The following is a 13819-nucleotide window of genomic DNA, read 5'->3' on the forward strand; positions in this document are numbered from 1 at the left end:
TTTAATTAACAACTAAGACGTACGCAATTAAACAAACTTAAACTTAACAATTAAAACAAGTAACAAGTAACGAGTAACTTAATATTAAGAACTAATTCAATTAACTAAGTAGTGTTCACTTACCTAATCCTCACTTTGCTTGGATTGCCCCATTTTACCTAAATTGCTATCGCATTAGCTGTTGAACTATTCAAATGTTTAGCATTACTACCAAACCTTAATCAAATTATACTTTGCAAACTCACAAAAGCATTGCATTCTAAGATCAAGTTAAGCATGATTGGTCATTGAGATTATGCTTGGGTTGAAATCACTTAGAACTCTTCAACTATCAAAATCAATTAAGATAATCGAACACCACTATGTTGACTAAAGGCCAATTGAAAACCAACTTAAATCAAGAACACAATCACTTGAAACCCTTAATCTTGTTGTCTAGATCACTATGAGTGTTGAAGCACAAATTGATTCACTTCTAAAATCACTAAGAGAGCTACTCAATCTATGTAATCAAAGTAAAGCCTAAAACAAATGCATAGCAATGGATCTATAGCTAACACAATAACACTTGTTCATGTATTTCATTCAAACAACTTCATCCAATTGATTTAGAGCAAATCCTTGCATTAAAGATTCATAGATAAGCAAACATAATCAATTTAGTCAAGCATGGCTAAGATTACACTAATCATAAGCATTGAAACACAAATAAACATCATATTGAGTTATTACAAGTATTTAATTCAAAACTAGAGAAATAAAGGTGGAGATTACAACCCAAATACAAAGAGAAGAAGATCTAGAGTTAAACTATAATGGAACTTGAGCTTGCTTCCTTCAATTCACCTTCAAACTCTAATAGATGATGAAATTAAGGTTTTGGAAGTGAAAATCGGACTTGGAATTGTAGCTCCCTTGAAAATTACCTAATCTTTTTCCTTTTATAGTGCTGAATATTCTGCGCTTTTGGCTTTCTTCAGGAGAGCCGCTTTTGTGACTAATTGCGGCGCTTTTGTATTAAGAGCGGCGCTTTTGATAATAAGGAACGGCGCTTTTGGCTACTGGTGGAAAATGGTGCCAAAACGTATACAAGAACGTCACTTTTCTGTCAGGTGCGGCGCTTTTGTCCAATAGGAGCGGCGCTCTTATATTAAGAGCGGCGCTTTTGGAGCTGATTTGTGCACTTGCCATTTTCTTTGCCTCTTTTGATTAAGACTTGGTCAATTTTGCACCAAATCAAGCTTTTAGCCCAGAACTGACACTTTTAGTTTTCTTCAGGAGCGCCGCTTTTGGTAATAAGGAATGGCGTTTTTGGCTGCTAGTGGAAAATGGTGCCAATTAAACAACTTTCGGGCCCAATGATTCTCAATACCAAATGAAATGAGGGAGATATTGCGAGATAAAATATGTATATAATTAGAGAAATATCAAACCCCCTACATTTGAACCTTGCTTGTCCTCAAGCAAGAAAATCAACAAAATAAGCCTTGAAGAAAAAGAGAAAATAGGTGATCAAAATCAAAGTGCAAAAAGTTTGGGCAACAATTGTTACCTTTCATGAATATGCACCTTAGGACCAAGCATAAACTCATCTTCTCTTCTTCTACAACTAACAAAAACTCAATGCAAAGCTTCAAACAATCTTCAAATACCATCAAAATCGACCACAATTCAAGCCTAAACTAACAATCTCTACATCCTCTCAATTTCCTCAAGCGATCAAACAAACAAACATATAAATATGCTCCCTAGGAAGGCTCAAACATACACAAATTTTTCACTTTAAGAATAGACATATCAAGATTCGAGCTTTTTAGTGCAAACCTTCTTAGGAGCTTCTTCAAACCATAAGATCGATGAGTTTTCATCTCCACCATCTCAATCTTCGAACCTCCATCGAACAAAAACTGCCCACAGGCTTCACTTTGGTAAAATGGAGCACCGATTTTCATGAGTTACCTAAGAAAAACGTTTAAGCCTTACGGAAGACAAGGCTTTAAGAAAACCATTTTCATTTTTGAAAAGGGAAAATAGCCAAGTTGTGAAACTAGACAAGTTTTTTTTGAAAATTTTATGGTTTAAAAGCTTTGTGCATTCCAAAGCCATCCCGGTTTGGGATAACCGCACGGATAGCTAATGCCCCGGTATATCACTGAAGTGAACTACTTTTCGGTGTCGAAAGAGATAAGACACTAACTATCTTGGGCTCATAAGGGATGTGCATACAAGCCATCCCTGCTATGGGACGATCGCACATGTAGTTACTTCCCCCGTATATCACCGAAGTGAACTACTCCCCGGTTCAGAAGCAATGAGAAAGCAACTACCTTGGGTGTATGAATTGGCGGTGGGTCCATTGCGCGATACTTAGAAGAGTTTACTTCCAAGCTTAGGCCTTTTTGCTACAAAAATTAACTTGGGAGACTTTACTCCCAAGCTTGGAACTTAACATAACTTGGAAGACTTTACTTTCAATTTTGAAAGACTTAACTTTCAAAATGAAACGTTAGGAGGACTCGACTCTCCCGGGAGTGTCAAAGCTTAAAGCTTTTAATCACTCGTCTACTACCCACATAACAAGCTTTTATGCTTATGTTGAGAAAAGGTAGGAAGTAGTTACTACCTTTCCGTTAATTGATAGCACAAGTGTGCAATAGCTTTTGGCTATGGCGCGTGTTGTCTAGCAACACTAGCATAAAGCCATTGCTCTTCATCAAGAACATAGCACACGGTGAAGCTCGGTGGCTCCTCTTCCCACGGTATGATACATCAGTTGAAACATCGTTAAATGATGAGACAACCAATGTCAATATAAAATGGTGTGGATTAGGAAGTCTCTCACACTAAGTAAAATGACAATCGGGAGACTTGACTCCCTATCATGGATGGACTTGACACTTCCGAAAGTGTTAAAGCATAAAGCTTTAAACACTTGGTTTTGGTGCACCACATCCAAGACTTTAACTTTCATGGAAAAATTTTGATTTTTCTTTTGATTTCAATATTTTAAGCACAAAATCATTTGAAAAGTGAAAGACTTTACTTTCACTATGACAATTGCAAGTATGAAACAAACGGAAGACTTTACTTCCTTAAATTTGAAGCAAAAGGAAAGGACTTTACTTTTCCTTTTGAAAAAAACAAGTTTATTACCATTTTAGTGATTATGATTTGTATTAATGTAGTGGTTAAAAACTTGTTCCAAAAATTAGATCAACATTGCAAGTTTCAATCTTTATGAAGTATATGTGAAAGTTTAACCCGAAAAAGTTCAAAATGACCCGAGATTTACTCTTCTCCCTACATTTAGTTTGATGCAATGCCCTCATTGTATTAAATGATGAAATTAGAAAAATTGAGGGACATTTTAAATATAGAATAGAAGAGAAAAGAAATAAAAATCGGCATAGATCAATTGATCCTTATTGTCATCAATCGCATAAATGTAGTCTACAAAGAATGTAAGTCGATGAGCTTGACGCCTGAACTTAATGCCAGGCTTGGATCAATCATCAAAAAGTGTACCCTACCACTAAGAACCACAACAAGCAAAAGAAAAACACAAACATTTACAATATTATCCACGCACACACAATTATCGAATTATTACAAACATGAGTGTGATAATGTGTGAGACTAGCAATACAAGCGTACTACCTCACACCAACTCAATAATCTCAAGTTTTCACACACAATGATTAGATCAATTAAAGTTACATGCCAAATAATAATGATAAGTTGTTTCATGAATCATAATGAAGATTGATTACCAGTTACCCATTATGTGTCAGATGTGCCTTCTAGATGTTCCCTCCTTAATAGTCATCATAACCAAAATGAGGCACCCGAAGTGTGTCCAACTCATTGAAATTCACCCTCAAGAACTTTTCAATTTTTGTCACGTAGTGACCACCGACACTTGGGAGAATAGACTTCTCGCCACTTGCATCAAATAGATAACTTACTATGAGATTGGGGAAGTGAACATGCTTGTGCTTGTGAACCCGATGAACCAACCAAATGTCGAGCAATGTCTTCTTGTCAACATCTTCCGTGCGGTAAAAAACCGATTTAGCAAAAAACTTTTGGATGCACCTAAGCGTGGGAGTTGCGAGTTCACTAGAAACTTGGTTGGCGGGTGTAAATTCGACGTTACTAATTTTGTGCCACACCCTCCTTGGATCAAACTCGCTTGGATTGAACGTTTCACACCTGGCCAAGTACATGAAGGTAACATTTGGTGATGAATCATGGTAGAGACATAGACACTCCATAAATTGGCTCATGTTAAGCCGCCTTTCTGCTCCCCCTAACCTAAATGTGAGTTAAGTGTCTAACCATGGAGAATGGACCTTGAAATGGACCCTCAAGGTTGTTAGGAATTCACGGGTCTACAAAGGCTAAACCTCCTCTTGGATGTAAAGTAATGGCTCCCAAGGATACATGACTTTGTGGAAGTACTCAACTTTAAACGCATCCCGAATCTCATGCCCTAACTCCGCTAATTCCAATCGAGTCCAACAAATGTACTTGGTCGGCCACACTGGCATATTTATCATATTCATCATCCTAGATCTCAAAGTTTCATCACGCAAAATCACTTGCAACCAATCATGAACATCGGTGGACTTTGCAAGTTTCTTTCCCTTTTCGTGACCCTGAAATTGATTCAACAAACAACAAACGCAAGGATGGATTTACAAGGTTAGCACAAATCAAATATCTCGCATTCAAACACTGATGGGGCAACATGCCCCTACATTTAATTTCAGAGCAAAAGATTCACAACATGCAACAATGGGCAATACGACTTAATTGTAAATAGTCAACTCTAGTCAAAGTCTATCTCATTCAAAATTTGGCTAAGACAAATAGCATTCATCAAATTATCACAATTCTTCATGTTATAACATCCATAAGCTTGCAAACAAGTACAACATCACTAATCACATGCTTAGATTTGTCAAACCAAGTCAAACCTTAAACTTATGAACCCTAATTTGCAATTTCAATTCATACAAGCATGAAAGATGGATTCAAAGCAAGATAATCAAGGCAAACTATCAATTAAGCATTAATAACATCAATTATCACTCCAAGTTGGCTCAGAATCAAAAACCCCCAAATTGGGATGAACCCTAGAATTTCAAAGTCAATATCGATGTAAATAATCATGCAAATCATGTTAATAAACATCAATGTAACCTAGATTCATCAATAATTCGACCATTAACATCATTTCAAGCACATTCAACAAATCAAGCATAAAGAGAAAATTAGCAAAAATCACCAGAATCATGTTAAAGTTTGAATTTAAGTGATGGATTCTTACTTTTCCCATGTTAATGATTGAAGATATGCAAGAAAATTGAAGAAATGTGAAGTTTGATAGTGATTAGGGTCGATTAGGGTTTAGGAACGCCGCTAATAGAGAGAAAAGATGAGTTGTGTGTGAAAAAGTGAGGTGTTTGGTCGTGCAAGAAGTTTAAGTACACAGGTCCAGGAGTGCTGCTTTTAATACAAAAGCCGTTCCTGGAAAACAAAAGCACCGCTTTTTGAAAGCAAAGCGTCGCTCTTTCCTACTGTCCATTTTTGGTCCCAAATCACATGCAAAGACGTCGCTATTTGAAACAGGAGCGCCGCTTTTTAAGAGAAAAAGTGCCGCTTCTAGATCAAAAGCGCCGCTTTTGTACCTGAATGCAATTTGTCATTTTAAGTCCATTTTGACCCGTTTACAAACTATTTTTGGTATTTTCCAGTTTACCCATATGCATGAAATGCAATTACATGCAAATGCAGCTAAAAAAAGGAATATCATACAATTCTAAATGAAATGCAACCTAAAATGAATAAAAATAACACAAGTGTGATTGTTTTGGTCTAGGGTCTATCACTTGACCCGTTTTAGCACAAGGGTGTTACTTTAGGTAAAGCTTGATGTCATCAAGCTCAATAGCATTGATGTCATCCTTATAAACCTTCAACCTATGACTGTTCACTTTGAAAGTATTACCATTCCCATACAACTCCACATAACGCGTAGGATGAGCCTTCTTGACAATGTATGGACCCGTCCATCTAGACTTTAGCTTACTGGGTGAGTACTTAAAGTGGGAATTGAACACTAACAACTTGTCATTTGGGTGAAATTCCTTAGGACCTTTAAGTTAGGCATCATGCCATCGCTTAGTTTTCTCTTTGTATGCCAAAGAGTTATCGTGCGCCTCTAACCTAAGCTCCTCTAATTCGTGCATTTGCATTACCTGTTTTTCCTTAGCTCGTTCTAGGTCTAGGTTTACTTCCTTAATTGCCCAAAATACTCTATGCTCTACCTCTACCGGGAGGTGGCATGCTTTCCCATACACTAGACGAAATGGTATGGTGCATATTGGTGTCTTGTAAGCGGTTCTAAATGCCCATAAGGCGTCATCAAGTTTGGTTGACCAAACCTTAGGGTTATTGCGAACCGTCTTTTCTAAAATCCTTTTCAAAGCACGATTCGTGTTCTCCACTTGGCCACTCATTTGAGGGTGGTAAGGTGTGGAGAAACGATGGGTAACACCATAATTTTTCATTACTTTCTCCATAAGGCTATTAGCAAATTGCGTGCCTCGATCCGAGATCAACGCCTTTGGTACTCCAAACTTAGAAAACAAATTCTTTAAAAACTTAACAACTATCCTAGCCTCATTGGTTGGCAAGGCTTTGGCCTCGGCCCATTTTGAAACATAATCTACCACAACCAAAATATAGAGACACTTGTTCGAAATCGGAAATGGACCCATGAAGTCTAGGCCCCATACATCAAATATCTCACATATTTGAATGCTGGTTTGAGGCATTTCATCCCTCTTGGAAATGGATCCGGACCTTTGGTAAGAATCATAACGTTTCACCAACTCATGGGCGTCCTTGAATATCTTGGGCTAATAGAATTGATGATGTAGCGTGAGGGTACGAAATAGTATTATTTTTAATACAAAATACTACAAAATATGACACAAGTTTTATTAATTTACGGATGAGATATACCTAAATCTTGCTACAACACTATAGGCACTGTACCTAATCGTAGAGTAGTGTAGTTTTTAGTAAGTCCGGTTCGTTCCACAGGGAGCTGGTGATACTTACTATATTTTTAACTATATTTATATAAAATATATATAATTATATAAGTAGTAATATTATTATAAAAGGGGGGTTTTACCGTTTAATGACCGGTTTGTCGATTCTATATTTTAAGCGTAAAGATAAATGACGATAATTAAAGTGCGTAAAATAATGACAATAAATAAAATGACAGTAAATAAAATTGCGAGTAATAAAATGACAGTAAATAAAGATACGATGAGAAATATAATAAAAGAATTATTCTTATTTAAACTTCCGTAATCATGATGTTTGACGTGTTGATTTTAATTTATTACCATGGGTTAATTGTCCTTTGTCCTGGTTTATTTGATACGTCTATCTGGTTTTTGTCCATAATAGTCCATCGGTCATAAATATAAAGTGCGAGTATCCTCGTCAAATTACCCTTATACCCGAAGTCAAATATTCCAACTGATTAAGGATTTAAACTGTGACGCAGTTATCACTTCTGTCAACAATTACACCAGTTATCACTGTATGTAATCCACCCCTGTTTTAATTAGTTTATGAATATTAATTCATCCACTTGATCAGAATGAATAATCAATTACCCAACCCAATTGATTAATTAAATGATTATAACAGATTACATATGAACATCACTAAATAGGACAACCATAATCATTATTAATTATTAGGTTAATTAATTTGAAGATAGGTTCGACAGACTCCAATGAGTTGTCACTCAATTAGACAATACCCCCCATCTATTAATAGTCAATAGTTCAATTTCCACAAGTGTCGGTCTTTTGCCCAAACCTTAATTATGGTACAAAGCCCAATTACCCAATTTTAGTAATTAGCCCATCATCATGATTACTTCGTTTTAAATAAGCATAATAATAACTTAGCTACGAGACATTAATGTAAAAAGGTTGAACATAACTTACAATGATTAAAAATAGCGTAGCGTTACACGGACAGAATTTCGACTTACACACTCAAACGATCTCTATCATAAATCTTATTATTATCATAATTTAAAATTAAAATTAAGATTATTGTTATATCTTATTAAGTTAACATTATGATAGAGATATAGAATATAGATATTGATAATTGATATAGATATTTGATCGGATAAAAAAAAGGATAGAAAAGTTCTCCCCAAATTTATCGTAAATCATCGCTTTTATAGCGAAATTAGAATTGAAATTTTCATTTACGACCCCTGAACTATGCTCAATTAACAACTTTTTATTATTTAATATTATTCTTATTATGAATTATTTAAATATTATATTTTATTCTTGTGCATAGTTGACTCGTAATTTTTACACCGTTGCGTCGAGCGCTGAAAGTTGGTTCATGCCTCGGTTCCGGATTTTCGAACGCCCTTTCGTACAATTTTATATCGTGTACTTTGCGTTTTGTAACTTGTACTCTTGTCATTTTTAGACGTTCTTCATCAATAATTTGAACCTTTTTGATTGTATCTTGTACTTTTGAGCTTTTTGGACCTTTGCGTCTTCAAATCTTCGTTTTCGCCTTTTGTCTTCGCACTTATTTAAAATAAACGAATATTACTCGAAAATGGAACAATTGCAACTAAAATCTTGTCTTTCTTGGGGGATTTTGCTATGAAATATATGTTCCTTTTTAGCCTTATCAATATCCCCACACTTGAGCGTTGCTTGTCCTCAAGCAATACAGTCTTGAAATAATATAATACATCACACGAATCACTTCTTTATTCTTCACACTTTGTACATCAGTGATTTTGATAGAGCGGTATAAACAATGATATTAACAATAGAACCATGGTTAAAGGTGGGTGTGTCATCCACAGTTGCCTCGGGTTTAGGTCAACGACACTTGCAATCAAATAGCCGATTTACTTTCGGTTTCCAAAGCAAAGTGCACATTTGAAAGGCGGTTTACAGTCCCACATGACTATAAAAATTTAGATCCTTTAGGAAACAGGATCTTTATGAAAACATTTGATCTTTTGAAAATTCAATCTAGCTTTTACCCTAGATAAGTTTTCTGATTTGATCCACCATTGGTGTTGCAAAATATATTTGTGGATCAATATTTTGGCTAAAAACATTTAGGTTCGTGTAATCCACTGCTATCCCGGTATCGGAAAGCACACATCCAGTTTACTTGTTCCGTATATTACCTTTCGGCAAACTACCGTCCGATTGTAAAGGAAAGCGATGAACAAGAAATTGTTAAGGCAATGTCCCGTGACATGCAGATGATTATGGTCTTTTAACGTGTCGGATGCTAGAACTATCCTTGGTAGGAGCGATAGTAAAGATCATCCTATGATTTTTCGGTCTGGCACAAGGTCCTGTCTCCGACCATGCTATGCAACCACCGTTCTTACGGTTGACACCCGATTTGGTTCAGGTGGCCTAATGAATTCCAGGTGAATTCCTAGGATTTTACGTTCAATGGTAATGAACGCATTGAAAATGGATTTTCAGAAAACAAATTGGTTTGTAATTTTGATCAAAATATTTTCTCGTTCATGCTCGAGTTTAGATATCATCGAATTCCATGAGTTTGAATTCTCAATCTTTAAGGTCAATCTCTAGGATTGAGTATTATCAGTCTTAAAAGCTGATTTTTAATCTTTAAGGAGATTATTCTTTCTGGGGATCTGATTCATTAGTCTTATCAAGCTAATTTGCACGGTGCCTCCCCATTGTACGAGATAAATCCTTCTCATGGTTAGGATAAATCTGACCACTTGGCGACCCTGTTTGATGCTAAGGTCCGTGGATTTCCTGCTGATTTTAGAGATGACTTTTCTAGATTTTTCATCAACCTACAGCTGGTCTGGACGACCACTTCTTGACCTAAATCAAGAAGCGCGTGTCTTTTTCGGAAGACTTTACTTCCTTTTAATGATGGAATTGATTCATCGTGTAGATCCATATCTTCTTTCAAAAGTATTACAATAAATCGGGTAAAATAGTTAATTTAGTCCAAAACAAAAGCACCTGCAATAATCTTTACACAAACATGTGATAGATAGTTTTTAATTGAATAACTTGGTACATTCTCCCCACACTTAGTTTCTTTCTTTGCCTTTTTATTCTCCTTTATTCCATTTTAAATGAATTCAAGCGTTTTAGGTTGTTTCTCAATTTATGTCCTTTCCGAGGTAACGATAATTTCGGTATTAACACCTAGTTTTCACCGTTCATAAATATGTATAAACATGATTTTGACATCATTTAATTGAAAATTTTTCAAATTTTCGCAAAATTTGGCAAATAAACCAAGTATAAACCCGAGAGAATTTATAACCCTTCCCCACACTTGAGATCATGCAATGCCCTCATTTGCATGAAATCAGATTCTAATTATAAATTCATGAGGGTGATTAGCGTAGAAAAGTGATTAGAAATACCCAGTTTGTAAATTCTAAGCTCATCGAATGATAGATAGCGCCTCATCGTTCATTCCTTCATTTGTATATCACATTTGTTGTTTTGCGTCTTGTCGTCAAAATCAGTAGCTATTGCTGAACTTAATGTTAGTATTTGAAAGTGCGTTGTTCTACCCTGTTTTGTACATAATATAAAATACAAACATATATATACATATTTTTGAAGTTGGGTATATTACCCCACGTTCAAAAATTTATAAAGTCTAATATCTTTTTGGCATACTTTAGATCAATAAAATTAAAAATAATGATAACAAAATTTGCCGTCCCACCCTCGGGTAAAGCAATTTCGGCTCAACGACCTAGTCTTTAACTCACGACGAATTTTAGAAATCATTTTTTTAAACTTAATGAATTAAAGTAAATTTTGTTTTTAAAAACTTAAATTAAAATGCATATTAATTTCATAAAAAAAAAAACTACAAAACAAAAATTCAGAATGGAGGGAGAAAACTAGTTCTTTAGTGTCTGCTAGCGGAAAAGACCAATCGGATTCCATTCTCGGAACTACACGAGAACAGAACAAATAACTTTTGACAGCATTATCTTTTTAGAACATTCGAATCTCCCCACACTTAGGTAGCTGTGGTGTTGAAATTGTGATTAACTTCATTGTCAATTTCTCTTGGTCCATAATCAACTTGCCTATCTGTGACTTTTTCTTTAAGCCAGTGCCCGGCTTCTTCCGTAATATCCCATAATTCAACTAGCTTCGCCCTTTCTTTAGGCGACAGATTGGATACTAACCGGTTACATAACTTAAAGTTCCCCTTACTTCTAGCATCAATAGCCCGTTTAAAAAGTTTCTTCATTGAACTGTTAATAATGGGGTCATTTAATTTCGTATCAATAACGGGGTTCTTTGTTATCATGTCATCATTAGGTGTTACTTCATTTTCCCCACACTTAGGCGTTTTATTATTATTAAGCACTACCGTTGGAGTTGGTAAAACAACATGGTTCTTACCAATCATTTTTTCTGGTTCAACGGTTTTGGTTGGTGGAGATTTAGACTTTCGAATCATAAAGGTGATAGATTTGTCACCACTTTTAAGTGTCATTCTTCCATTTCCTACATCAAATAACGCCCCGGTGGACGCAAAGAATGGTCGACCTAAAATTAGAGGAATGTTTGGGTCCTCTTCTATGTCAATGACAATGAATTCGACTAGAAAGGTTAAATTACCTACTTGAATGGGTAGGTTGTCAGCAATTCCAACTGGGTGCTTAATGGTTTGATCAAAGAGTCGAACACTCATATCCGTTGGACTTAACTTACCTACACCTAATCTCTTATATAAGGAAAGAGGCATAACACTTACACTTGCACCTAAATCTGCTAGTGCATCATACATGACACAATCACTAAGTAGACAAGGAACAATAAATTCACCCGGATCACTTACCCTAGGTGGAGGTTTTGGTGGAACTGTATTCACCGGGTTTACTTCTACGGCTTTTGTTTCTTGTACTTTCTTATTCTTTTTCTTCTTCTTCTTTCCAGAAGTATCACAATCTTTATTACTTATTACTTGCTCATACTCAACTCCTTTTCTTGGAAACGGGATGGGTGGTTTGTATGGTGTCACCACTGGCTTTACATACTCGGGTGGTGGTGGTGGTGTAACTTCTTCATTGTTACTCACATCTAAAACCTTCCCATCTTCTGGAGCTGGTTTTTCAGAATTTGTTGACACCATATTAACATTCTCTTTCCGAGGATTTACTTCAGTATTACTCGGTAGCTTTCCTTGTTCCCTCTCACTCATCATGCTAGCAAGAGTACCTACGTGTTTTTCTAGATTCAAAATGGAAGCTTGTTGAGTTCTTAATGACTGATCAAACCTCTCGTTCGTTTGGGTTTAAGTTTCAATAAATTGTGTTTGAGATTCAACTAGCTTGAATACCACGTCTTCCATATTTGACTTTTTCTCTTCAGTTTGTTGTTGTGGTTTATATAAGCCAGGTCTTTGTTGATTGAAAGTGTTGTTTTGAGTTGGTTGGTTATTCGGACCTTGTTGGTTATACCAGTTATTTTCGGGTCCTTTTGGATTGTAAAGAATGTTTTGATTTCGATTGAAGTTTAGCTTTGGCGGTTGATAATTATTTTGATAATTATTTCCCGGCCTTTGGTTCATATAGAAAACATTCTCTCGTTGTTCCATGGTTGGTTCAATGTGACAATCTTTCAATAAGTGTGGTCCACCGCATAGCTCACAACTGATTCGTATTGCGTGAATATCTTTATTCATCTTTTCCATTCTTCTTTCGAACGCATCTATTTTTGCGGAAACGGAATCAAAGTCATGGCTAGAATCGGCTCTAGCCGCTTTAGATGATCGAAAGATATCTTTTTCTTGGTGCCACTCATGCGAGTGGGAGGCTGTGTTATCAATAATTTTGTAAGCTTCAGTTGCGGTTTTCTTCATAATGGATCCACCGGCTGTTATGTCGATGTCTTTTCGTGTAGCAACGTTGACACCTTGGTAGAATATTTGTACTATTTGGTAAGTGTCTAAACCGTGTTGAGGACATCCTCTCAACATCCTTCCGAATCTTGTCCATGCCTCATATAATGTTTCATTTGGCTTTTGTGTGAACGTAACAATTTCTCCTTGAAGTCTCACGGCTTTAGATGCCGGAAAGAATCTTTGAAGAAATTTTTCAACTAAGACATCCCATGTGTCAATCGCCCCTTCAGGTAACGATTCTAACCAATCTTTGGCTTCTCCCTTTAAAGTCCAGGGAAACAACATGAGATAAATCTGTTCATCCTCCACTTCTCTGATTTTAAATAGAGTACAGATCCTATTAAAGGTTCGAAGATGTTCGTTTGGATCTTCTTTTGCCGTACCACCGAATTGGCATTGATTAGTTACCATGTGTAGGATTTGTCCTTTGATTTCATAATCTGGAGCATTAACTTCTGGCTTAATAATGGCGTGACCTTGGCCCGTGCGTGTAGCTCTCATTCGGTCTTCCATACTTAGAGGTTCCGTTACTTCCATAATTGAATTTTTTTGAATTCGAATCACTAGAAGATTCTGATTTAACGGTTTGTAGCTCAGGAGGAATGACTAGTGGTTCAGGATCTTGGAATTGTCCTTGAATATCCTCCGGGTTCTTAGTTGTGAAGTCGGGTTCAAAAGATGGATTATCGAAAATTTGAATTGGAGTACTTGGTCGACTAGATGACGATTCTAAAGAAAAATCAACGGCGACAATATTTGCTAGATGTCTTGATCGAGTTACAGGTGGTGAACG

At 36.1% G+C, this 13819-nt stretch overlaps 1 non-coding gene across 1 annotated transcript; it reads left to right on the forward strand.

Moving 5' to 3' along the window:
- Positions 1-13072: 13072 nt before the first annotated feature.
- On the forward strand, positions 13073-13179 carry LOC139903198 (small nucleolar RNA R71). Its single transcript, XR_011778039.1, has one exon. It is a non-coding gene; the product is annotated as a small nucleolar RNA R71 (small nucleolar RNA).
- The last annotated feature ends 640 nt before the right edge of the window (positions 13180-13819 follow it).

The sequence above is a fragment of the Rutidosis leptorrhynchoides genome, chromosome 3 (assembly GCF_046630445.1).
Source record: "Rutidosis leptorrhynchoides isolate AG116_Rl617_1_P2 chromosome 3, CSIRO_AGI_Rlap_v1, whole genome shotgun sequence".
Lineage (NCBI taxonomy): Eukaryota > Viridiplantae > Streptophyta > Magnoliopsida > Asterales > Asteraceae > Rutidosis > Rutidosis leptorrhynchoides.